The sequence below is a fragment of the Aedes aegypti genome, chromosome 3, assembly GCF_002204515.2.
Source record: "Aedes aegypti strain LVP_AGWG chromosome 3, AaegL5.0 Primary Assembly, whole genome shotgun sequence".
NCBI lineage: Eukaryota > Metazoa > Arthropoda > Insecta > Diptera > Culicidae > Aedes > Aedes aegypti.
The window spans coordinates 403,465,692-403,491,105 of NC_035109.1; the positions used below are offsets into that span (position 1 = coordinate 403,465,692).

Consider the following 25,414-nt stretch of genomic DNA (forward strand, 5'->3'; position numbering starts at 1 on the left):
TAGTTAGCACTTCATTCGTGCGCCATCGGAGTTATTTTATATTCCTGCTTATACGTGTTGACGCTGCGATTGTAACTGTTCAGTCGGGGATGGATTACCAATTGGTGAGCTCGTTTCATGCTTGTAATAACACATTTGTATCATAACATGTTTTTTTTAATGAATTTGTTGAACAAACTATTCATCACTTTAAGTGTTGACATAAGCGTTTATTCATGTTTTATAAAATTTCGAGACTCAAACCTTTGAATAGTTCGATGTTTGAGATGTGGACGCATTGATAGATAACTTTTAAAACAGAGGTTACATGAATCGCATCACTTTCCAAGGTGAATCCTGATCATGTAGCTTTGAAGCCCTCCCACTAACAAAACTCCTTCCCGTGGCAACCATGAAGATGCAGAGGTATACTCGGTCTTTAGTAACAATGGATGTCGCACTAACATTCCTTCCTTTCCCCGATGACCGTAAGGACGTGGCCGGCGCCGTTATTGACATTACTAATTTCAGAGCCCTCGAAAATGTACATTGAAGATGGTATGCTACTCCCAAGCTACATCTGTTGGTTCCCTGTACAATTTCGATGATTCTTGTCAATCACGGAGTAGCAACTACGAATTTTACGGTCATCAATGCTCATGCTCAAAAAGGGTACCAACATTCCATAAGGTTTCCTCCATAACAAAATTGTTTGTAGCATCCTTGGGAACCATTTGAAGAATGAACTCCAAAGTTTTTTGATAAAATGCAGTTTTTGGCGCATACTGTTCATCGTACATGTAGATATCTTTACATCAATCAAATGCGTGTAACTTTTACATCGCATTCTCTCACTCTTGACAGGGAAACAGAAACAAATTTCATAATCGAAAAATACGCAGATGACAAGGAATAATTGCCATGTAGCTCTCGATATGTACTGCCCACTAGGCCACAGAAGTCCCGATAATTACAACCGGTTTAATTGTGATAGGGGGTATCCACTTAACAGCGATGTAAATGTTCTCGTTTTTGTTTCGAACACCACCCGGTAGCCCCACATGGATACCCAATAAGTGTAGCCCCACGTGAGCACACCCATGTTGCGACATTTTTTGGGAACAGAAGGCACACGTGGGGCACTGCGGATATGCGGTAAGCGACAGTATGTAACAAAACAAAACCTTTTTCTGATCTGTGTACCACTTCTGTTCTGCTGCTCACCGGTTTTGCATAATGTTTGCTCACAGACAGACGTTGGTTCGTTGGGTTGACATTATCGCATCGAGTTCCCTACCTTATGGGTTGCGAGTGCGACGTATTTACATTTTTCAGATACACTACACATAGTACCTACTATCCGACAGACAATGAACATCTAGACCCAAGACACTGGAAGATCTGGTGCGACAAACGGGGAGAAAGAACTTTTGAACAAAAAACATTCAAGTTTAGGAAAGTTTTTGCACCCAACATTGAACAGCGAATATGCAGATCATGATTGGGAGGAAATGGCAAATGGAGATGATGACGATAATGCAGAGTTTCTGAGCGGTATTTGTTCAGGTAAAGTGTAGTTGGAAAAAAGTTAGAACGTCCCTGGAACAGAACGTAAGAAGATTTTATACCTAACGAGACAAGAAAGCTGTCAGTTGCGACATCCGTTAATAGATAATAAGTGAGTAGCGATTTTCTGTGTGTCTATCAGGTTACCCACCATTGAATTAAATCATGATGTAAAGAGCAACATATTCTGAAAAAATCATATCACCTTCTTCTTTCTGGCGTCTCACTTTTAGTAATAATAATATAATTAATCTGGATTATCTCGGATAATACACATTCGTTTAGTCAAGTTCCATTTGTTCGTAAATGTTTCAGATTTTTTTATTTTAAAACTTTCTGAATATGTAACATATCACTGATAACAATGATGAGAGTAATGTCATTCTTACCCTACATAATTTCATTACATTTGTTTCGAGAATATACCTTTTTATTGGTGCACCAGTTACCCCACCACCATGGAGGGGCAAGTAGATCATTTGACGCAAATGTTCAAGTCCCTTATACTCAATACATAACAATCAGAAACATCGAAAAAAATAATGATTTGAAGTATATTAGTCCCTCATTAGTATCCACTGAAAAAAGTTAGAATCACAATATTCACGTTAGCTGACAATAAAGATTATGTTAACTATTGATTTTCTGTAACCTCATACTACACGGAACCTCATTCATTTAAGGATTAAAAATACAGCATTCAATTGTCAGCAATCAATCACTTAAAAATTAAAAAAAAATCTTGAGGATCTATCACCGCATTACAAATAGCAAATACAATGCAAAGATATATTTTCATGAAAATTGCTCTGATTTTGAACTAACAAACTGGTTTAGATAGTTTGTTAAACGACGAAGGTTATTTTCCTCTTAATCGGTAAACTTTCCACCGATATCACGCTCAAATATAACATAACAAGAAATCCCTGAAACGACAACTTACCAGAGCATCCATCCGGGCACTATTGTTATACTTTTCATCTTTCACACGATATTGTTAGTGGCATATCTTGACTACATTTTTTCCCATACTTACTACGGATGCCACACTCTTGTTACCGTTTACATTGATTCGTTGAAACCAAAGTCGCATTCACGTCCAAAGAGGCTGCTTCAAGCTTAATCATGCTTGAGCCATTTTGGGATCGAAGAAGGTCTTTTACATCGACGATGGCAAAAGCAGCAATATCAACAACCACAAGCATTTTTTCCTTTCCACAAATGGTAGGTAAGCCATCAAAAGTAGCAGGCGGTGATGGTAGTAGGCTATATGGAATGAACAGATTGCATATGGGAAAGGCGACAATAACGATGAATGACGAAGCCGGCGAAAGGGTTGAATGGGTTTGGGGTCATAAAAAGAAAACAGAGACCGAATAGAAGCACTCCAAAGCAGATCAAGTAACTCATACAACGCAGTGGCCACTGGTCGACGTTGACGCTGTTTGACACTGTTGACGGAATGCTGAGGCAGGATGGTGTATGGCTTCTTCCGATCAAAGCGTAAAAGGCTTTCAGAAGTGTGCATGGGAAATTGTGGCACTTTAAGGACATTAGGCATACTTGATTGAACAAAAAATTACAAAAGAAAAGAAATTAACGCAACAAGTTGCAAAAAGAGAATTATTAGTTTTGCAAACAAGTTGCACACTTTTTTATTTTTCGATGTCGTTATAGTTGGATTATTTCTAGGAGCAATCGTATCCGTTGGACGTTGAGTTGACTAAGTCATCCAGAGTAGTTCGATGAAGGCACTCAGTATATTTTTTTATTGCAATTTCTCATCATAATAGGCTATTTTTCATCACGACAATCTGTCGTGAAACGGCCTACTTTTCTGCTCTGGCTTGTGCAGTGTTGTAACAGTCATTACGCAACTAAAATCAGTTACGTGATAATAATAACTATTATTATTATCTTTATTAACGAGATTTGCAGCCCGAGGCTGGTTCATCTCGGATTACGTAATGACTATTACCAAACGTTTTTTCATTACTCAACTGTTTTTTAGTTGCATAATGAATCATTACACAACAAATTGCAAAGTAGTAGATTACGCAACAAGTGACAGAATGATAATTTTTACAGCACGAGTCGTACTTTTATCCAATGAGGCTTGCCAAGTTCGATAATGACGACGAATGCAGTGAAAATTGAGTTCTGCAACAAGTTTAGTACAAATTTTTTTGAAGACCATTTGAGGGTATCAAAAATCATATCAGATATTTACCATTATTTTGCAATTTCTGAAATTTGTTGTGTAATGATTCATTACGCAATTCAAAGCAGTTGCGTAATGAAAAGCGTTGCGATTACGCAAGTAATTTAAGTTCCGTAATGACTATTATCGCACTGCTCAATTCAATGCAGTAAAGTAGGCGTTTCATGACAGATTGACGTGATAAAAAACAGCCTATTACGATGAGAAATTGCAAACAAATGTTGTACGCAACTCGTCGCAGAACTCGATTTTTACAGCACTCGCCGTAATTATGCAATTCGGCAAGCCTCGGTGGATAAATTTAAGACCCCTGCTGTAAAAATCATTATTTTGCAGCTTGTTGCGTAAACTACTATTTGCAGTACGGGAATAGTCATTACGCAACTTGAAACCAGTGCCGTAATGATTCATTACGCAACGGTGTCTCATTACGCAACTGTTTCATTACACATCAATTTTTCAGAAATTGTAAAATGATGGTGAATGCATCCCGATATAGATGAAAAACTCACATTCCGTTTTCATTATGATGATAGGGTAAATGATGGCTTCGGCACCCTGAGGGTATTTTCGGCAACACTACCTTATCGTCCTTGTTAGAATTTATCTACGGAACAAGGGTTACCTTCAATGTACTTAACATGTTCCTTGAACTATAATCTTTCATATAAATCACATTCTTGACGAAAATATCATATAACATGGGTTTTATTATTAAATGAAATAAATGCTTACGAAATCATCGTCATTCGTGAGCTGCCGAACAGAATAACACAAGAACAGCTTAGGAAAAACTCACCACTTCGAAAGGTCCAATTTTCCGCTCCAATGCCAATTTTTTCACAAAATCTACGCACCGATCACTTATGCACAATTAAACTTTTGGTTGGTCTATAAAGCACTTGAAAATACTTTATTTTTATGCTTCAAATCACAAGTAAAAATTAATGAACTTTGTTTTCCTCGGCAATCACTTTTTATTACTGCACCAGGTTGCCAGAAAACCATATTCAATTGCGGTGTAATTATTATTCACGATTTAAATTCACAGAATGGATCGATAACAACTAATAATTTAGTTAGAATTATGCAACAAAGCATGCATGGGTAATAATTGAGTCTTTCAATGCCTTCCTTATTTGAAGATTGTAGCGCATAAACTTCAAAATACTGGGAAACATATAAAATATACGTCTTTTAATAGGTTAACTATTTTGGCAACACTCCTGTTGTTCTACAGGCAATCAGTGGATGATGTAATTGTGTCAAATCAAAAGTGAATAGATTTGAAAAGGGTCTATTCTGATTTTCTCATACACTGAGAAGAATATGAACCTTAAAAATTACTGGCAAGGTTTAGATTTTGATCCGAATTAGCTGATCGAACCATATTCGGAGAGTGATATTCAAAAACAAAAAAAATTTAATCCTGCACTGTAAGAACAAAGTACCCTTTAATGGGTAAAAAAGTACCCTCTTTGAGAGAAACTAGTTTAACTCATAAAAAGAGTAAAGGCCCTGTACTCATTAAAGAGTAAACGGCTTGTACGTCAGATCAACGAATAAATTTTACCCACTATCCTAAAAACATATTTTGAGAAACAGAGTAAAATTTACTCTTTGTTATTTAAGAGAATTTAATATGATTTGTATGCTACTTTCGTAGAAAAATCTAAATTAGAATCCTACTAATATAAAAACATCAATTTATTCAATAAAATAATTCCAATAAACAACAATTATTATTTTTCGGTCTAATGCAGGAGTATCATTTATTGTCAGCATTTAGGGTTGCTGGCTAAGAAAATGGGGCTGCTTCTCCTGCAGGACATTCATATAGTTACCGGGTATACTCGGCATTAAAATCATCCTGTAAAAATTGATTTTTCAGTTAGCGCACACGGCAGGAAAAAGAATTTATTTAGTGCACCTCCCAAGTAACACTGCTTGTCATATAATTGTTTAAAATGCACGTATTATACATGTTTGGTTGTAGTTTTCTTGTATAATTGACTTAATATCGTACGCTTGTATAGCTCAAAAAGCGCAAAAAATGGCGGCTTATATAACATCTTGCATAGGTCTAGTAATGAAATCAGAGCATTAATAATACCGTGGAATGAATGATTTATAAAAGAATTCTCAACATAATAGAAGAAACACCTAAATCTAAAACAGCTGTAAGTTATAATAAGGTATTCTGTAAGCAACACTAACTAACAAAATATATGCATATGACAACTACTTGCATTTGTTGTAATCAAGCTGATTTCAAGCAATATAACTTGCATAACACATTTATATCACAGCAAGGTGTATCAGGTGCAATGTAGCTATTTGCTAGTGGTTGAACTTGCAGAAAGCATTTATATAACAAATTGTTTATCATCAAGCCCAATAACGTGAAAATCAGAGTAGATTATATATACATTTATATTAAAAATTAAAAAAAACTCTGATCATACCCGACAACCTGAAAAGTTATTTCTAAGTTATGATGTCGATGATTTTGATTTATTGATCAGATTTAAAAATATTATTTGGAAATGCATTATATTCATTAATTGGAGTCATGTTTTAAATGCGGTTCGAAATATATGGAGTAATTTTTAATTTTACTCTCAGAAAATTTATGCGCCTTCAATGTAATGAAATAATGCAATTGAAAATCATCAAAATTGCAGTTTTTGTTCGATTTGTTTTGATCACAAAAAGAAAACAATATGGCGTAATGCTTACAGTGCCGTTGAGAAATGTTTGGAATGGTTGATACGTCTGAAATATAAATCCAAACTAATAATGCATTTAATAACTGAATATTAAACCGGTCATGATTCTTCCTTCTGATACTTATTCTTATCTACAAAAAATACACATCTAGACCGCATAACCAAAATTTATTCAGATCATTTATCTAAAGCTTGGGGCATTTCTTCCTAGCTACCATTGCATCATATTTTTAACCGGTACTCTAATGTGTATTTGTTTCTGACTCAATAAATCTTGCTTCCATTTAGATGTTAATATTACGTTCAATATATGTCTTGACGACAGCTCAATAAAAGGTATGTGAAAAAACTTACAATATACGCTAATAAAACATATTAAGAGCAAGTTCACATATGATTCTCGAATACGTTATCATATTGTCATTACGTAGTCATTATAACACCCTTATAACTTAATTATAACTTCTTTTTCGAAACCAAATGAAACGTCAAAATTTTATTTGTATGTAAACAATGCAGTAAAAATGATGGAGGCAAACAACATAATAGCATCTATTTCATCAAATACATTTGTTTTAAGAGCATGAAATAATCTACCAAGGATTTGGACCAATTTTGGGACATTCATAAATGGCAGAAATGTATTCCAACACGAGTGTAGTAGACTGTTCGAAACGGATTGGAAAACAGTAATACGGCCACATTAGGAATAATGTAAGTTGTAGAACTCGAGAAGAAACTGTCCGGTATCAGACTAAGGTGCGATTAACGGAGAAACACGCCTTCGAAAACATTTTCACAAGTGTAGTACACCATTGTTTGCGGGATGATAAAGTATTTCAGCATCCTGTAATTCCGACCTAATGATAATAATTCTCTCTCATATTAGAATACTTCGAAAAGAAGCTCAACTTCTTGTCGTCTGTATAGCTTTTACCAGCTGATCCTTCATTGCCATCACGAGACAGGGTATCCGAATTTAGGAAGAAAACACCGACAGACGGGAGTGGTATCAAAATTATTCAGGTCAAATTATACGATTCTCTGACGACAATTCTCTTCATATTGGTGCATTTGGTAGGAAACCAATGAAAAAAAAAAAACACATCTTAGAATCCTATGTTTGTATCAATGGTAATAAGTTCTTATAAAGCTATATTAACGCTCAATGAACTGTATTTTTACCAAGACAATTCGTCACTTTTTTATTTTATGTGTGAGTGGAATATGTTTTAGGAAAACTATTTTATAGCTTTAATATTACAAAAGCTGTTATGGATTTCACGTATAATTCGCCTGTAAAACATTATCTTCTACCTGTTGCGTAGAAAGATGTTTTTGGTGTTACTTGGGCTACCTTGATCTTCTGGGCACTTATTTCTACTATGTCTATTAAAAACTGCTGCTAATGTGGAATTCTATTTTATGAAATCGCAAGGAATTTTTCACCCATTATAGAGTAGAAGAACGGAACATATGAATGGGCAAAAAATATCCATTATCTGAAAAAAATAAAATACCCCTATTTTTGACGTTTCCATATATAAAAAAATAATGGGTACTTTTTCCACATTAAAGGGTAATGTCAAGTTTATAGTGTGGGACATCGCAATCGGATTTTTTTTAATACACCCCATCCTCTTTTTACGACCGTTATCGGGGGGTCGTAAAAATAATCTGGGTAATAATTATGTTTTTGAAAAATGCAACGTCTATATGCGGAAATACTGATTCGGGATATTCGGCAAAGTTGAAGCATGGGTTGAGAACTTTCCAAAATGGCCGTTCAAAATTTCATATTTTGGTAACAGATGGCAACACTACTCGATTGTTATCAAAAGAGCCAATTTTATGGGGGTGTGATATGCAAATACCAAAAAATTTCAAAGATGACGGTACCGAATGTTGACCAAAGTTGAAGGAAGTGTTGCGTGCTATACAGTCGGCCGAATCACAAATGTTCATGTGGCTGGCAGCACTGTTCAAAAAGAATAAAGAAAAGATCAAAACCATAAAACTTGAGCGGAACAGAAAAATAGAATGCTTAGCAACATAGCAATACTCTTCAACTGTAATCCAGTTTTTCATGAAGGGTTCAAAATTTTGTCGTAGCTGGCAACACTTCTTAAGTGAAATTGCGTCACCGGCAGTACAAGTGTGCATGCAACTTTTGTTTTGCGGATATCTCAGGATCCTGACCACTTAGAAAGATAGCGTCTTTGGCAAAGTTGTTCATTAGCTCAACTGCCCATAACTGCATAACAGTCACATTCGACATTTTTGGAAATTTCGAGTTAATACCGGGGAGAGTCATCAAATAACAAATACTTTCGACCCACTTACTAAAATCTGTGAGATTGTTCTAGAAAAATCGAAAAAAATACCAAGTTGTTTTGTCACATTGGCAATTGTAACCGCATAACAGTCACATTGAGATTATACATGAGCCTTATAATGCAGTGGCAACGAAATTTCTATCAGAATTTTTTTCTGACTATTCACCCAATAAGTGATATGAGTTGTACAAAATTTCAGCCTCAAATAAACACTTTTGAATTCCTAGTGATTTTTTGAAATATCAGTTCCCTCCCATACTGCAATAAAATGCAAACTTGGTATCCCATTTACTCAATGCCTACTTTTGTCGAATGTTACAAATATGCAGTTATGGGCAGTCAAGCGCTATCATTATTAAAGCTATGAGATTCAAAATTTTGCCACCAGGCGGCGCTAGTGAGCGTAGAATTTTTGTTTTGCGGATATTTCAGGATCCTGACCACTTAGAAAGATGGCGTCTTCGGCAAAGTTATTCAGTAGCTCAAGGATTATCATTATTCTGCCCAAGAGATTCGAGATTTGGCCATCAGGCGGCGTTAGTGAGCGTAGAATTTTTGTTTTGCGGATATCTCAGGATCCTGACCACTTAGAAAGATGGCGTCTTCGGCAAAGTTATTCAGAAGCTCAAGCGCTATCATCATAAAAGCTATGCGATTCAAAATTTTGCCTCCTGGCGGCGCTAGGAGCATGAAACTTTTGTTTTGCGGGATCCTGACTACATAGACATGGCGTCTTGGGCAAAGTTGAGCTTCTCAGCAAGTTTATCGAAGACGCCATCTTTCTAGGTAGTCAGGATCCTGATATATCCGCAAAACAAAAGTTTTATGCTCACTTGTGCCGCCTGGTGGCAAAATTTTGAATCTCATAGCTTTTATAATGATAGTCCTTGAGCTAATGAAAAACTTTGCCGAAGGCGCCATATTTCTAAGTGGCCAGGATCCTAAGATAACCGCAAAACAAATATTTCATGCTCACTAGCATCACCTAGTGGTAGAATTTCGCAATTCAGTGATGGTGGTGCTAGCTGAACTACTGAACAATTTTGCTGAACATCATGATCCACTATTTTGAATATCTTACATTGGTCATTTATAAAAACGGTCGTTAATCTGAATTTCGGTCGTTAAAAAGTGGTCGTAAAACAAACCGTCGGTAAAAAAACGGTCGTAAAAAGAGGTTAGACTGTAATACCATTCATTCTTTCGGTAATAACTTGGTGATAGAGCGTTCAAGAGCAGCAACCTTTACAGACCAAAACCATATCGAGCCATTCAGCTTGTCAGTGAATAGTTTAATTTACGGTGAAATTCTTGACATTAAAAAAAATGAAAACAACTATGCAAGTATCATCGTTGGGGGTGAGATTTGGCCAAAAATGCGTAAGTTCTCATTTATTTTTAAATAACTTTCGCAATTTGACTTGATATGTTCGGTTAAATATGAGAATACGTTGCAAATGCTGAACAAATAATTGAAATCTGATTATTTTCCTTTAAATAGGAATCATTTGAAAATTGGCCCAAACTCACCCCTTCGAGAAGGTGACATTGGGCCAAACAAACTACACTCAGGAAAACGAACTATCGATAAACATAGGAATTCCATATGAAAATTCGCCACAAGAAATTGGATTGAAATTCATAAATTTACGTCATTGAACCGAAATTTGGAAAAAATTAATAATTTTCGCGGCAACCCGGAATCGAACCAAGGACCATGCTTAGTTTTGTAACAAAAACTACCCAAAAACATGATTTTTTTAAAGAAAAAATCGAATTTCTTTGGATTATTTAAGTTTTTTTTGTCGAATATTACATGTTTTATATAAAACTTATGTTTCTAAAGCATTTTGTTTGAATTACAAGTTGAATAGTGTATTTTTGTAGCATGTGCAAATATATCATTGTTTCAAAATTATTTAAAAAGTTTTGCCAAATCCTTTTCAAAGGTTTAACAAATAAGGAAAACCAGTTTCAGCTTTGAGAATATTGTTTAACTGATAAAAAATAAAATGTTGAATAACTTGGCCAAAACAGTAAAATGCGGTGTATGCAAAGTTTGAACACAATTAAATAAGCTTCAAAACCATGCAAAAAAAATTGGAATCGGTTGAGTATTCATGAAGTTATGGTCAAACAAAGATATTTTTTCAGTAAAATAAAAAAAATTGGAGTAAACTACTTTTTATTGAAACTAGTTTTGATTTTACATAAATTTGATGTTTTACAAAGTTTTCAAAAAAAAAAAATAATTTTTAAGGTAATGGTGCTGAAATTACCGAAGTTATGGTGACTTCACTGAAGGCCATTTTTTATAACTTGAAAATTCACCTCCAAGACGCTTGTGTTTGAGCCGCAACGTTTGAGCCTACTTCCCCTCCCCCAAGAGCGTTACGTAATATGTGGATGGCGCCTTAGTCTGCATAAATTTAGTGGCGTTGTGTATTCAATTTGAATCTCCGCTATTTTATTTCTAACTGCAATTATTTTCTCAGTGTAGACTGTATTTTTCTGCATTGGCCCTTTCGACGAGTAGAACATAATGAGTGACGTTTAATTCCAGGAATTGTCAACAAATACGAAATGTTACCAATACATAAACTAGTTTTTGCGCAGTTTTGGATTGCCGAAGTGAACATTTTTGTTGCCGACAATAGTAATTGCATTGTCGATAAAAGAACAAGTGCCTCGTGACTTTGGTGAGGATAAATAGAAGATTAAGAGAACAAAATAGTGTTTTATGTATAACAATCAATAAACGAAGAGTGCTCAAGTGTAGTTCAGGTGTCTCCTGCTAATTGTTGTGCTCCATTGTTGCCTAAAATTGCCTTCTTAAAAGTTCAGCTGCTTAGGCTGCCGACAATACGTAAGTTCCCCTATCATATCACGGGCAAACCGACAGCTCGGGTTTATTATGAAAGTTACCACTGATTTTCAAGATACGCTTTGCTTGAAAGCGCTGTACTGCGCACTGGTGCGGTCCATACTTGAGTTTGCCGACGTCGTCAGGTGTCCGTTTCAGACTACCTGGATATCGCGCATTGAATCAGTGCAGATCGGTTCCACAGAAAATGACGACTTTTTTCTCAAATTTCATTTTTATATTTTTTGATTTGGATGAAAATTTGCACATGCTTTCTTTATGCCCAAAAATGCCTTTTTGCATCATCGGCTCGCCATTTTGACTCTAGCCTTACTTTTGAGAAGGGCCTAAGAAAAAATCCTTAATAATGTTCAAAAAATTATAACTTAGAAACGGTTTGTCCGACCAGTTTGGTGCCTTCCGCAAAGTTTTAGGTTATTGTTGGGACTATCTGGAAAAAAAATATACACTGTAAAAAAAATGTTGTAATTTTTTATATATCGAAAATAAAGCTTAAAAATAAATTTTCTCAAAAATCGTATTTTTGATTTTTTTTTTATTTTTTTATATGTTAAAGTAGACAAAAAATGAAGACTTTTGCACAGTGGGTCAAGATGGAGAAATCTGGACAAAAAAGTTATGATTTTTTGAAAATAGGTGAATTTTTGAAAATGGTCATAATAAACTTTTCAAATATTTTTAAACTCGATTTTATGAAAGTACGCAAAATTTACAACAATAAAGGTACACGGAAAAATCAGTGTATATTTTTTTCCAGATAGTCCCAACAATAACCTAAAACTTTGCGGAAGGCACCAAACTGATCGGACAAACCGTTTCTAAGTTATATTTTTTTGAAAATTATTAAGGATTTTTTTCTTAGGCCCTTCTCAAAAGTAAGGCTAGAGTCAAAATGACGAGTCGATGATGCAAAAAGGCATTTTTGGGCATAAAGAAAGCATGTGCAAAATTTCATCCAAATCAAAAAATACAAAAGTAAACCGACATTCGAATTCAAATGGAACCGCTCCCAAGTAAAAATGGTGCAAAAGTCAAAACTGAAAAAGCAGTTTTCTCTCTTTAAATAGACAAATCGAAGAAAATAAAACACACAGCTCTTTTATTTGCCAAATAAAATGGCTGTGTGTTCTAATTTTCATCAATTTATTGTTTTAAAAGGAGAAAACTGCTTTTGCACTTCTGACTTTTGAGTCACTTTTTCTTGCACCTTAAATAGAGCTGAACTTTCGAGTAAGTTTAGTACGTGTTGGCTATTTTATGGCGTGAGAGTCACCGGAAAATTCGATTTTAGCGTTTCGTAGAATGTAAACTGTTAAACGTTAGGAAAACTTGTACATTGTTTGGTTTCCCGAAAAGTTTGGCTTTAGATCTTATCCACTCATTCGCGAGCGGGAATGGCGTCTTGTGGGTGCTACTTGATGTTGAAAATTGAAAATTTGACGTTTGTTGGAGGTCGTCAAAGCAAGTGCATCTACCGGAGACGGCAGTCTTGCCCCGAGAGGAAAAAGAAGCATCTACAAACATTTGGATGGCTGTAAATTTGGCAATTGTATTAATCCATAATTTTGGAAAACATGTAAATCTAAATGTGTAAATATAATTTAAAAGGCATCCCGAACACAGTGTCGTTCCACAGATTCCCATCATGCCCCAATTCAAAGTAAAATTTTGAATCTCACCCACCATCAAGCAACTCCCACAAGACGCCATTCCCGCTCGCGGATAAGTGGGTAGTAGTCACGCAGCCACCTACCCACCTTAGTGAAAACCCCACAATCAGAGGGTTTGGTTACCATCTTTTGGGGAGCCATTGAATCAATATAGAGGGTAATGACTGAGCAACGAGATCAAGGACCTCAAGACAGTCAACGATTCCATAATATCTTCACTTTCCCAGAGTGCGTCGACTGAAACTGTCAGAAATTGAAAACTAAATCTAAAAGTGGAAGCGAAAAATTGTTCAAGAAGAGTCAGGAAATTTATAAAATAAAAAAGAAGAGATAGACGTGGTTAAATGGACTGCAGAACCCCGTCGGTTTTAAATAGCATTTGCAGACCGAGTTCCCAGCGGTGTCTCGGTGTCCATCTAGGCAGAAATTCGGCCACGAACCAGCCGAAGGCAGATCCGTAATCATATTGGAAGGAGTAGGCCACGCAGTAGGCCTACGGTGCCCATGGACCGATGCACGAGTTCATTATTTGACGTTTGAGCGGTGCCGTGTTAGGTCCATGGACCTATGCACGAGTTCACTAATTTGACGTTTGAGCGGTGCCGAATTCACTCGTTGCCATGGGCACCTAAATAACACGGCACCGCTCAAACGTCAAATAGTGAACGCGTGCATCGGTCCATACCCTAATCCATCCCGGGAGACCACAGCGTTGCTGCCTTGTTGCTCTACGTAGAGCTCTGCATCGATCTGCGTCGAGGTTCTACAGCCGTTGATGCAGGGATGCTGAAAGAATAAGGTGTGGCGGAGAGAGACAAAGCCTAAGCTTAGTTTAAGAAAATGGGAGTGAAGCGTTAAATTGTTAAAAAAAAGTGCTGTGATTACCCGAGGATTTTCTGACCCCGAATTGCACTGGTGAGCGTGCTGACCCTGAGGTTTATGAGTGAGGCAGTCTTTGTCGTGCCCCCGATTGGCTAACCCGATAATTAGAGTTTTGCTGATTAACCTTATAATTGAATGAGTTCGGAGAGAGGAGTGAATTGTTACATACCATGACCCCACAGTTATGGATCAAATAGTGTGGAGTCCAACCTATAAAATTCAATAAAACGACATGGAAAACGTAAAATTGTAATTGAAAAGCACGAATTGAATCGTTTCAAATTGGAACTACGGTAAGTAAACTGTATTGAGTGTAATATTTACATAGGATTTCATAAAAATTAAAAATTGCATCGGTGTCTGAAAACCTTATTACGGATCAATTTTCATATTATGGATCAAATTGTGACATATTACGGATCAGTGCGCAAAATCAAGAGATTTTAAACTCAATGCATCTGTATTTCATGATTTTGTGAAAGTTAACAATGTGTCACATATTACTGCAAAAAATAGCATTGTTAGAGCTGGAAACAAGGGTAAAATGTCCTTTTTTGTGATATACTGCATTGTAGTAACTGAGGTATAAACTGTTTTCGCTCCACACCAAGTTTTCCACCCATTCTTGTCTGCTAAAAAATGAAATTTAACAACCTTGATGTTGTATTAGTTTTATCTTTAGTGCTATTGTCTGAAAATGTCGAATCCAATGCTTAAAATGGTAGAAATCTACATTCTTTGGTAGTGATCCATAACCGTGGTAAACAATCATTTCCTGGTCCATATTATGGATCACTAGTTAAAAGTGCTAATATTCGGTATTTAGAATCAACAATTAAGAAAACTGTTTTCTAAAGATAAATTCACACTAAATCGAAGCGAACGAGCATGTTTTATGCTATAACATATGAATTTTACCACTTGTGGGAGCTTATGAATGCTGACGGCACTTCTTACAGAAAACGACCATATAATGATAGCTGTTTGGTACCAACTAAAAATTTGTCAAATACACCGTTATTAAGCGGTTGAATGTTGTGCTTAACTTTACAAATGCTAGAAGACAAATAGTATAACATTGGAAAAATATGTTTTACGTCAACGTTTATGTTTTGAGCGAGTTATCCGACTTTGAACGCCAAAGTGATCCGTCACTGTGGGTGATCCGTAACTGTGTGGGCATGGTAGATTCTTTTGAAAAGCTAAGTTCATGGGATGTTATCAAACCTGTTTCATTGGTGGCCGATGAACAACTGACCAGATTTTTATTGTACGGCAAACCTTTCTTAACTGACTTATACAAGATGCTTCAAGAATTAGAGGGTGTGGGCATAAGATGAAGGGAAGCAGTTTCAAATTGAATATTGTTATGTGAAATTGGTGATGCATTATCAATCATTTCATTTATCATCAATTGACGCACAACCTATAAAGTTACCATACAAGTTCCTATTGGCATCACAGATATTCATCTAACTTACCTTTACAGGCGAGATAAAACAAAATTACCGATGCACCCACCGCACACTTATCGTTTAACTCGGCTGTCGTCGTCTGGGTCGATCATTATCTCATTATTCTATTTATCTTATTTATCGAAGAAAACACACAGCGAAGGCATGCAGCACCCTACATATCTACATTCTACATACATCTTCCCCATAATAATCGCATCGGTGAAACTCCACTTCACAAGGTCGCTCGCTCAGTCGTCAGTCGGTCGAAGTTTTCACACCACTTGGGGAGGATTCGCCCAGTTTAGCATCCCCCATTAGTCGTTGTCGTCTTCTTCGAGTTTGAGTTCATCATTTGTCAAACCGCGTTATCAGTTATCGTGTGTCGCGCGTGGAATCCGTGGAAACTGGGCGATAGACTCTTTCGGTTGAAGTTTATAACAACATACCGACATACTTCACGGATTCTGCGGTGGAACGACGAGAGGGAACACGTCTCCTCTCAAGGGAACGAGCTAAAATTAATTGCGATCTAGATTAGTGCTCCAATTTTCCCCTTCCGTCGCGAGTGCGCGTGTAAACCTCCTGAGGCTCTGAGCAGCTGTTGGCGTAGATACCTAAGGAACAGTTTGAGAAAAGTTTGCACATTAGGGTGAACCATAATGATCAAACTACAAATATCTAATGATGCACACGCCAATTTTGTGCATTTGGACCCTCAGGAGCTACTGTCCAAATTTATTAAAATTTGAAATTTGGAAAAAAATCGACCAAATCTTTGGGAAACACGGTTTCAATTACATTTTCGACCATATATGGCGCTGTAGTCAATGAATTTCTTGCATTATCGATTTTAATCAACATAAGAGACTGCAACAAACCGAAAGTCTTTCCGTTTAGAAACAAAATAGTTATATTTTGATATTAGCTTGATATCGATTGAGAGAACTATAATGTACAATAATATGCTTTTATTGGAGAATTTGTATTTTTTGTTTGCAATTCAGCTTAGATCAACCACCAAAAATATGATTAGAATTTCGAAATATTTTTTTTAATGTTTTTGTAAAACACTTTTAGGTGGATTAATTATTTACCAGTTTCACAAATTTAGGCTAGAAATGTGAAATTGTTACAGGAAAACAACGTTTGAGAATATTAAAATTAATTCAAATTTACGTAAGCAATTTGTCAAACTATGATAATGATACTTGATCCACTTACCAGCATTGCAGTGTTATTGGTGTCAACGTATGAATCTAACCAAAAACGAAGCAAGGTGCTATAACCTCAAATAGACAAATGATCCATTTACCCCACTGGTACACTTCCCCCACCTTTTGGTCGATTTTCTCCTTATGAAATTCAAGCTCGTTTAGTAATTAGCATTAGACTTTATGGATATCACTCAAATTTTGACAATGGCTTCTGGGCATCCAAATGAAAACAATTTTTGGAGGTGTAATCTAAAATTTTTACAATTTGATTTTTTTTTAAACAAAAATGGCCCACCTTATTGCATCACGGATGGCGAACATCGTTTGTCGGTTGGCTGAGTAGAGGAATTGTTTCAAACTCTCCGGTAAGGTGGGATGATTGTTTACGGAGGGAGCGATTTTTTTTGCGTTATCTTCTTCTTTAGTTGTGACATCGGGTGAAGGGGAGGGACCATACAGGGGGTGAAAAGATTTGCGAAGGTGTGTTCGCCATGCTATGACCCCCAGAGGAAAAACAAAGCTGGAGAAAACTGAGAAAGGATTACGTAACTTTTGCTCGGTTGGAAAAGGTCAGTAGAGATGAGAAATAGAATCATAAGGTCGTCGTCGGTGTCCGTTTCATGGTACACTCGAACAAGTTTGTCTCTGTGGTAGGTGCTTTGTCCGTTGCTCAATGTCATGTGAATAACGATCTCAGGTGATTGTATCGGATGGAAATAGATTTTGATTGGTTTAAGAGTGCCAAAATTCGATGAACCTAAAAAGCTAATGATGTTGAACCTTCACGACCCGATAGGTCACTTTTGTTTTTTCATTGTTTAGCAGGCACATACAAACGGATCTTTAACAGTGGTCATTTATCTTCCAAACAGACAACATTGGGCTGGCGCAAAATGTACACTGGAATATTAATCTACGAAAGAAAACGGAGTTTTATAAATTGAATCAGTCCTTAACATGAGAAAGTTTAGTTCGCAAAACAATAGTTTGCCTTTCGGTGTCCGTTTGTAATTAATTCATCAAAATACACTTTTTAGAACAAAATAAGCATTGAGAACAAAATTAGCCGAGTGGTTAGAGTCCTACAAAGCAATGCCATGCTGAAGGTGTCTGGGTTCGATTACCGGTAAATGACATACATACAGTTATTTCGATTGTTCTAGCAAATATCTCTTTTTTTGCTTTCTTTACCATATCAAATTCGGTTTATTGTGAATATATGTGTAAGCGTTGATTTTTTATGAATACCTTGTATGAAGCACTATCAGAACTTTCAATTTTGCACATTTTTGCAGAAGGCACCAAAGAGCTATCTCGAATATTTTTCAAGTTATAGACAATTTTTGGTTAAAAACATATAATTTTCAAAATTTTGTCAATCTTTTCAAATAAAAAACGTCCTCACAGTTTTTTCACCATAAACAAAAAAAAAGAAATAATCTTTCTAATGCCGACAAAAGATTAAAAATCCGTTTGCGCCTTTCGGATATATCGGGATTTGAAAACAACAATTTTTTCGAAGAAAATTTCTGATAACTCTGTAACCATAAGAGATAGAACAGTAGCTTCTTCGGCAAAAAGTTGCGCAATCAAAAGTTCTAAAAGTGTTCGGAACAAAGTTTTTGCGAGAAATTATCGTATAAAAAGTTATCAAGAAAAAACTGATTTTTCAGTACCACCCTAACTTTTTTTTTTTTTAAATCATAACTCGCGAATCATAAGAGATAGAAATTTGGGTTCTTCAGCAAAGTTGCTCCAAATCGGTTGTTTTAAAACATTGTAGAACATTGTGTAGTCCTAAATGCGTCAGCAAAAAAGTTTATGTGCTGATCTCGTAAACCATGTGGGCCACCCTAATTTCACATCTCTGAAAAATATGTCTGAAAAATATGGAGAAACTTTGCCGAAGGCACCATATATCTAAAATTGATGGTTTAGGCGCAATCATTTTTGTCTTCCTAGACACGGCATAAAAAATTAACAAGGCAGGCTCTTTACTGATATAAACATCAAGTTTGGTTGTAAACATGTGACGTCACTCCTATCGTACCATATACCATCCGGATCACTAGATCATTTTTTTGAAAATTTGTTCGAGGTGGATAGGAATGACGTCGTCAAGTAGCTGTCAGTTTTCGGAATATATCACCTTCTTAATTTAGTACACCGTGTTCCTAGATATGGCTTTGGGACCAATGCAATGTGCAGTGCTGCGAATGGTAATAGTAGTAGGCTTGAATTTTCGCGAAAATCACGTGGCTCTCCCAGTACAGTAGTTCAAAAACGTGAATCTCATCAAGTAGCCTCTGTTGGGTGCACGAATTTTCCAAATCATTTTAGTGTCATTGAAGGCTCTAAATGCGGGAAATAGAACTTTTTTCTACAGTAATTTTGGGTTGCCCTTAGCAACGGGTGTTTTGCTATTTTCAAGGCATTTTGCCTACAGCAGCGATGGGCGTGAGTTTCACTGCACGGAGAAATACTTTTACCTAATTTTTGAGTTTACTTTACCCAAAATTAAGTATATCGATTATTGTTTCAACCCAAAATCTCTCAGTTTTCTCTTTCTCCCACACGAATGTTGTCAAAAATAAAGAGAGCTGCATCTACCCAATGGGGGTACTTTGGCCCAATAAGCCAATTTTCTTATGTTTGGGTCGAAAGAACTCAATTTTGCGTTAAATCAACCCAAAATTGAGTATATTTTTCTAATGGAATTAAAGCCAAACTACCTAGTGGGGACCTTGGAAATTTAGCCAAAATTGAGTTATTGGGCTCAACTACGGAATTGCGTTGAAACAACCCAAAATTGAGTTGAATTCCGTCTCCATGTGGCTTCGTTGACTGTGATTGGCTTTGTTTAGCTACTGTAAAGTGAATTTCAGATTTTTTCCCAACCCTGCTTGCCACACGATAAACAAATGCGAAAATGGCAACTTTGGCAAAGAAAGCTCTCAGTTAATAACTGTGGAAGTGCTCATAAGAACACTAAGCTGAGAAGCAGGCTTTGTCCCAGCGAGGACGTTAATGCCAAAAACTTACTTACTTACTTATTTGGCTTTACATCAATTATCTTGATAAAGCCTCGCCAACAATATTTCGCCAATTCCCTCGGTTCATGGCCGCTTCTCTCCATCCTCGACTGTGACCCACGCTCTCCAGGTCCTGGTGTACCTGGTCAATCCACCTAGCTCGCTGCGCCCCACGCCTTCTTGTTCCGACCGGATTCGTGGCGAACACCATCTTTACAGGGTTGTTGTCCGGCATTCTTGCAACATGCCCTGCCCAGCGTATCCTTCCAGCTTTAGCTACCTTCACGATACTGGGTTCGCCGTAGAGTTGAGCGAGCTCGTGGTTCATCCTTCGCCGCCACACGCCGTTGTCCTGCACGCCGCCGAAGATCGTCCTTAGCACTCGACGTTCGAAAACCCCAAGAGCTTGCAAGTCCTCCTCGAGCATAGTCCACGCCTCATGCCCATAGAGGACTACCGGTCTTATGAGCGTTTTGTACATCGTGCATTTGGTGCGGGGGTGAATCTTTCTTGACCGCAGTTTCTTCTGGAGCCCATAGTAGGCACGACTTCCGCTGATGATGCGCCTCCGTATTTCCCGACTAACATTGTTGTCAGCCGTCAACAAGGATCCGAGGTAGACGAACTCGTCCACCACCTCGAAGGTATCCCCGTCTATCGTAACACTGCTTCCTAGGCGGGTCCTGTCGCGCTCAGTTCCGCCAACCAGCATGTACTTTGTTTTCGACGCATTCACCATTAGCCCGACTCTTGTTGCTTCGCGTTTCAGGCGGGTGAACAAATCTGCCACCGTTTCAAATTTTCTCCCAATAATATCCATGTCGTCCGCGAAGCAAACAAATTGTCCGGATCTCGTGAAAATCGTGCCTCGACTGTTAAGTCCGGCTCTCCGCATGACACCTTCAAGCGCAATATTGAACAACAGGCACGAAAGTCCGTCGCCCTGTCGTAGTCCCCGCCGAGACTCGAACGAACTGGAGTGTTCGCCCGAGATCTTCACGCAGTTTTGCACACCGTCCATCGTTGCTCTGATCAATCTTGTGAGCTTCCCGGGAAAGCTGTTCTCGTCCATGATTTTCCATAGCTCTATGCGGTCGATACTATCGTATGCCGCCTTGAAATCGATGAACAAATGGTGTGTAGGGACCTGGCATTCCTGGAGGATTTGCCGCACGGAAAAGATCTGGTCCGTTGTCGAGCGGCCGTCGATGAAACCTGCTTGATAACTTCCCACGAACTCGTTTGCTATAGGTGATAGACGACGGAAGAGAATCTGGGATAGCACTTTATAGGCGGCGTTTAGGATGGTGATTGCACGATAATTTTCACACTCCAGTTTGTCGCCCTTTTTGTAGATAGGGCATATAACGCCTTGCTTCCACTCCTCCGGTAGCTGTTCCGTTTCCCAGATTCTGACTATCAGCCGATGCAGACAAGCGGCCAACCTGTCCGGGCCCATCTTGATGAGTTCGGCTCCGATACCATCCTTGCCAGCGGCTTTGTTGTTCTTGAGCTGTTGAATGCAATCCTTAACTTCCCCCATCGTGGGAGCTGGTTGATTTCCGCTGTCCGCTGTGCTGACGTAGCCATCGCCTTCGCTGTCCTGACCTTCTGTGCCTGTGTTCTCTGCGCCATTCAGGTGTTCATCGTAGTGCTGCTTCCACCTTTTGATCACCTCGCGTCCGTCCGTCAAAATGCTCCCATCCTTATCCCGGCACATCTCAGCTCGCGGCACGAAGCCTTTGCGGGATGTGTTGAGCTTCTGATAGAACTTCCGCGTTTCTTGAGAACGGTACAGCAACTCCATCTCTTGGCATTCCACCTCTTCCAGGCGGCGCTTTTTGTCCCAGAATAGGCGGGTTTGCTGTTTCCGCTTCAGTCTGTATCGTTCCACGTTTTGCCGCGTACCATGCTGCAGCCTTGCAGCCCGCGCTGCATTCTTCTCCTCTAAAACCTCCTGGCACTCCTCGTCGAACCAATCGTTTCTTGAGCTCCGTTCCACATATCCGACAACGCTTTCGGCAGCGTCGTTAATGGCTGCTTTGACTGTCCTCCAGCAGTCCTCAAGAGGGGCCCTATCGAGCTCGCCCTCATCCGGCAACGCTGCCTCAAGATACTGCGCGTACGCATTGGCGACATCCGGTTGTTTCAGCCGCTCGAGATTTTTTCCGGGGCGGGCGTCGATACCGTACATTGTTGATGACGGATAGTTTTGGGCGCAGTTTCACCATCACCAGGTAGTGGTCGGAGTCAATGTTTGGCGCCACGATAGGTTCTGACGTCGGTTATGTCGGAGAAGTGCCGTCCATCGATCAAAACGTGGTCGATTTGCGATTCTGTCTGCTGAGGTGATCTCCAGGTGTACCGATACGGGAGGCTGTGCTGGAAATAGGTGCTACGAATGGCCATGTTCTTGGAGGCGGCAAAATCTATCAGTCGTAGGCCGTTCTCGTTCGTCAGCCGGTGGGCGCTGAACTTTCCAATCGTCGGTCTGAACTCCTCCTCCTGGCCAACCTGAGCGTTCAAATCTCCTATGATGATCTTGACGTCGTGGCTTGGGCAGCGGTCGTACTCGCGTTCGAGCTGCGCGTAAAATGCGTCCTTGTCATCATCAGTGCTTCCGGAGTGTGGGCAATGCACGTTGATTATGCTGAAGTTAAAGAATCGGCCCTTGATTCTTAACTTGCACATTCGTTCATTGATCGGCCACCACCCGATCACGCGCCTTTGCATATCACCCATCACTATGAAAGCTGTTCCCAGCTCGCGTGTGTTGCCGCAGCTCTGGTAGATGGTATGATTACCTCTAAACGTTTGCACCAATGCTCCTGTCCAGCACACCTCCTGCAGCGCTACGATGTCGAAACCGCGGGTCTTCAGTACATCGGAGAGTATGCGAGTACTTCCAATGAAGTTGAGAGATTTGCAGTTCCACGTACCGAGTTTCCAATCGCTAGTCCATTTTCGTCGCTGTGGTCTTTGCCGATTGTTCCGGTCCGTATTCTCTCGTTGACGTTCCTGTGCTGATGTGTTTTTACGGCTGGCTCGCAGGGCCTGACACCAACCCCCTAGATTTCCGGAGGACCATTCCCCCTAAATGTTCGGAGGGCCATAGTGCGCAGTTTAGCTTAGAGTCCTTCTCTGGCACTCGGACGATGATCAGCCGCCCCTGACATGGGGTACAGACGCTGTTGTGAGCCGCTCCTAACGTGGAGTACAGACGCTCCAGGTTTGCAAAAGCAAACCCCCCCTTCCCTGTCAGCATACGACCAAAGTTCCCACCGGGGTTGATTACCCGATCTTCCCCAAGGTTACTCGTACCCCGGCCAGTACCACGAGGAGGTAGGGATAGGAGTTGCTGGGCAAGAGGCTAAGGACCGCACAAAGGGGTCTATTTTATTCCTACAGGTACGCGAGGTACCAATGGTACGCCATGCCCAGCCATTTACCGCGCCGACGTTAATGCCAAAAAGAAAGGAAGAAATACCAAAATAAGCTTATTATGGATTGTCTAATCTAAATCTAAATCAAATGTCAAATCTAAATCTTAAAACTCTTAAAAACGGCAATTTTGTTCAAAATTATGTTTACTTGACAGGAATTTTGAAATTATAATAGGAGCTTTCAGACCCTTTACTATTTGAAAAGCTGCTAGTTTTGAAAATGCAAAACAATTGAATCGATCATTGAAGTCTTTCCAGGTACAACATTGATACACAAATATTCAGTTTTTTGATCTCAATGATCATGGACCATGTGTGGAAACATACCAATTTAAAATATTTTCTCAATTTGAATTTTAGCGATCGACTTTTATCGACTTGATGATCTAATAAATGTTGGGTTACTTAATCCGTTGCCGTACGCAGCATTGTTTCAACACGACACATTGTCTTGCGACAGATCTTCAAAGCTCTAAGAAATACTGGTTTTATTGATGTTTAAATTAAATTTAAACTATGTTTGTTTTGGTTTTACAATCCTTCGAGCATTTAAAATAGGATTTGCACTATTGTATGCGACATTTTATGGTTGAAGTTTCTTGATTTTTCGTTCGATAATTCGTTGTTTCTTTTCTATATGAACAGATACTATGTTTTTGTGAATCATTAAGAATCTTTTTAGTAAATATCTTTTGAAGAAAAAAGTTTGTCACAATTAAACTATCAAAAGCACGCCCCTTATTCAAGCACGGCCACCATGCTGGTTGGATGATACATTTTTTTACCATGATCGGTACTCCAGCGCAGAGGGTTTCAGCCATTTTGACTCGTTGAGCATTTTTTATAATTATTGTATTGCACGGAATAATTTTCATTATCAGACTTTTGCACATACGTACTCCTATCCAACTATGGTCTACAATTCTTTTATCTTTTATTTTTAATTCGGAAACATGAGTGAGTATTTTGTAGCGACATATTCCTTATAAGCTCTAAAGCTATAGCGCTTTAGAAGCTGTGCGTAAAATAGGCCGTAGGCCAACTCCAGGGGCACGTTTCTCGCCATTTGGGAGATTTGAGTCGTGAGACAACACCTTTTAGTTATTGTTTAAGTGCCTAGTTTACGAGAATTTGACTGATATGTGATTATGGTTTAGGTTCTCAATCCCGGGAAGCATTTCCCAGGAAATGAGGTTTCCCTGGATTCCCACTTCTCAGGAAAAACATCTGTTTCTCGTGATTCCCGTCAAAGTCCCGGGAAGTTCTATTTCAATCGAATAACTGATCAATTATATTCAAACAATAGACATCGTAATAGTTATTTATGAAACAAGTTGCAAAATGATGAATTTTTCAGCACGAGTCGTACATTAATCCAATGAGACTTGCCGAGTTGGATAATTACGACGAGTGCTGAAAAAAACCAAGTTTTGCAATGAATTGCATAAAACATTTTTTGTAATTACGAAAAATGCCGTTCAAGTTGGATTATTCCTATGTTTTAAGTGGACCCACATGGACAACCATGCGTAGTAACAGCTCACTGTTTTTCAATCATGTAGGCTGTGATACAGTTGAACGACTGTCACAAATTTTCACGCCTTCATTGCTGGTCTTTATTTTACATTCGAAGAAGAACCAGGTAAGACGCCGCAGAAAATTGTCCACTATATTGTTGTTCACTTAATTCTTCATGTGCCGAACTGCTTACACGAACGACCGCTTGAAAATAACTACTTTTCAGAGAGTAAACTGGTAATCTTCTCTACGTCTACTAGATGATCCGAATTCAAGTTAGAATCCCTTAGCTGAATCGGATTTGAATCATCCGAAGTTTGATTATGTCATTGAGAAATCCAGAATAATTTAACAATAGGGATGGTACACAAAGTATGTCACGCTTAATTTAAAAATTTTCGACCACCTCACTTCCCCCTTTGTCTCGTTTTTTGTATGGACCCTCCAAAAAAATTGTAAGGCTTGTCACACTTGGCAAGACCC

The 25,414-nt window shown here is 38.5% G+C and overlaps 1 long non-coding RNA gene across 1 annotated transcript in view; it reads left to right on the forward strand.

The window, feature by feature from the left end:
* Positions 1-15,754: 15,754 nt before the first annotated feature.
* Positions 15,755-25,414, forward strand: part of LOC110679835 — a 179,540-nt gene continuing 169,880 nt past the window's right edge. The window contains exons 1-2 of the long non-coding RNA XR_002502736.1: positions 15,755-16,373; positions 17,282-17,303. This is a non-coding gene — a long non-coding RNA (uncharacterized LOC110679835). The remainder of the gene's footprint in view (positions 16,374-17,281; positions 17,304-25,414) is intronic.